The sequence below is a fragment of the Panulirus ornatus genome, chromosome 2 (assembly GCF_036320965.1).
Source record: "Panulirus ornatus isolate Po-2019 chromosome 2, ASM3632096v1, whole genome shotgun sequence".
In the NCBI taxonomy this organism is placed as follows: Eukaryota; Metazoa; Arthropoda; class Malacostraca; order Decapoda; family Palinuridae; genus Panulirus; species Panulirus ornatus.
In genome coordinates this window covers 26,428,943-26,431,442 of record NC_092225.1, presented here as the reverse complement: position 1 = coordinate 26,431,442, position 2,500 = coordinate 26,428,943, and the positions used below count along the sequence as shown (strand labels likewise).

The following is a 2,500-nucleotide window of genomic DNA, read 5'->3' as shown; positions in this document are numbered from 1 at the left end:
GTAGTAGATGTATGTGGTGGGGAAAGTGATCTGTATAGGAGTGGTAGTAGAAGTGTGTGGTGGGGAAAGTGATATGTATAGGAGTGATAGTAGATGTGTGTGGTGGGGAAAGTGATATGTATAGGAATGGTAGTAGAAGTGTGTGGTGGGGAAAGTGATATGTATAGGAATGGTAGTAGAAGTGTGTGGTGGGGAAAGTGATCTGTATAGGAATGGTAGTAGAAGGGTGTGGTGGGGAAAGTGACCTGTATAGGAATGGTAGTAGATGTGTGGTGGGGAAAGTGATCTGTATAGGAATGGTAGTAGATGTGTGTGGTGGGGAAAGTGATCTGTATAGGAATGGTAGTAGAAGTGTGTGGTGGGGAAAGTGATCTGGATAGGAATGGTAGTAGATGTGTGTGGTGGGGAAAGTGATCTGTATAGGAATGGTAGTAGATGTGTGGTGGGGAAAGTGATCTGTATAGGAATGGTAGTAGATGTGTGGTGGGGAAAGTGATCTGTATAGGAGTGGTAGTAGAAGTGTGTGGTGGGGAAAGTGACCTGTATAGGAGTGGTAGTAGAAGTGTGTGGTGGGGAAAGTGATACGTATAGGAGTGGTAGTAGATGGGTGTGGTGGGGAAAGTGACCTGTATAGGAGTATGGTGGAGAGGTTTCCCCCCCTTCCTCCTCCACCACCGGAACCTAACGTTGTCGTGTTGGTCAGCGTGGGACGACTGGAACGACAGGGCCCGACCCATTATTACCTTACCCGGCTACCACATCCACCACCAGCAGCAGCCATGACCCAAACGCTGGTCTATGACTCGTGTACAAATATGGTTATGAAAGTAGTTGGTCGTTATCAAGGTGGTTAGGAAGAAGGTGGGCGGTGTGAGGAGGTAGGTGGGTAGTGCAGGTGATAAAGGTGGGCTGTGAGGAGGTAGGTGGGTAGTGCAGGTGATAAAGGAGGGGTAGGTGGGCGATGTGAGGAGGTAGGTGGGTAGTGCAGGTGATAAAGGTGGGCTGTGAGGAGGTAGGTGGGTAGTGCAGGTGATAAAGGAGGGGTAGGTGGGCGATGTGAGGAGGTACGTGGGTAGTGCAGGTGATAAAGGGGGTAGGTGGGCGGTGAGGAGGTAGGTAGGTAGTGCAGGTGATAAAGGGGGGTAGGTGGGTAGTGCAGGTGATAAAGGTGGGTGGTGCAGGTGGTAGGGAAGGTGGATGGGGGAGTGCCTGTGGTGAGGTGGGTGGTGTGGGTGATGAAGCGTGAAGTGGGGTGATAAGGAGGCATAGGTGGGTAGTGCTAGTGACGAGGAGAATAGATGGGTGGGTGTGGTGTGGGGGATGGACGTACGTATTAGATGGGTGGTGCAGGTGGCGAGAAGGGGTAAGTGAGTGGTATAGGTGGAGAGGAGGAGGAGGAGGAGGAGGCAGCAGCACAGCACAGCGCCGCCCCACACACACACACACAGCGTGTCGTCATGTTGGCCTGGGGTGTGTGTGTGTGTGTGTGGTGGTCTGCCCCCCGAACATGGTCTTGACCTTGGGCAACATATGAAGAATGGATCATCATACTCCCGGGGCGGTGCCGTGGGTGAATGGACGCTGGCTATACCCGACCTCTGGTTTCCCTGAGCGAGTACGGTGGTGGTACGACCCGTGAGCACGACGTGACGACCCTGGGAGACACTCCGGCATCATGGAAGGGTTATGAGGGGTCTGGCATGTATGACGTAACAGTCCTCTCAGTGGGGCACATCAAAGCTGGGCAGCAGTGGTACCAGTGTCTGCAGGCGGGTATAGTCGTCCCAAGGCTACAGGGTTACCAATACACACACACACACACACACACACACACACACACTTCACCCCGGGGCAAATATTGAACATTCAGTGATGTGTGTGTGTGTGTGTGTGTGTGTGTGTGTGTGTGTGTGTGTCCGGGAACTGTGGTATTTCAAGCCTGCCACCCAGAGTTCCCTGCTTAAAGTAGCCCTCACACGACCGACCACACCGCCATACCCCAGGGGGGCGTGTCCCCCTTGAGTCAGCCTAGGGCTGGAAGGGCTGCTTAGATGGAGAGAGAGAGAGAGAGAGAGAGCACACAGCGTCGCCGGAGACTGGACTGGGAGTGAGTGAGGTACTAGGTTGGTAGAGTCAGCCATGAAGGCGGAAGGCTTTCAAGTGTCTACTGTGGTCGAGAGGTAAGTGGAGGATGAGCCAGTCCAGATATGAGAGGCGGTGGTGCCTCTATATTGAGGTTAATGGACCCCGAGTAGATAAGGAAGAGTTTTTAAAGTTTTCGTAAGTGAAAATATAGTTTTATACGTCTCGATATTCATGGAGGAAGACATTCTAGCACTGTATCAGTATGTATATATATATATATATATATATATTTTATTTTTTTTTTATTTTGCTTTGTCGTTGTCTCCCGCGTTTGCGAGGTAGCGCAAGGAAACAGACGAAAGAGATGGCCCAACCCACCCCCATACACATGTATATACATACACGTCCACACACG

The 2,500-nt window shown here is 51.6% G+C and overlaps 1 protein-coding gene across 1 annotated transcript in view; it reads left to right on the top strand.

Moving 5' to 3' along the window:
• The window catches only part of GlcT (ceramide glucosyltransferase), an 82,507-nt gene that overhangs the window by 43,813 nt on the left and 36,194 nt on the right, over positions 1 to 2,500 (top strand).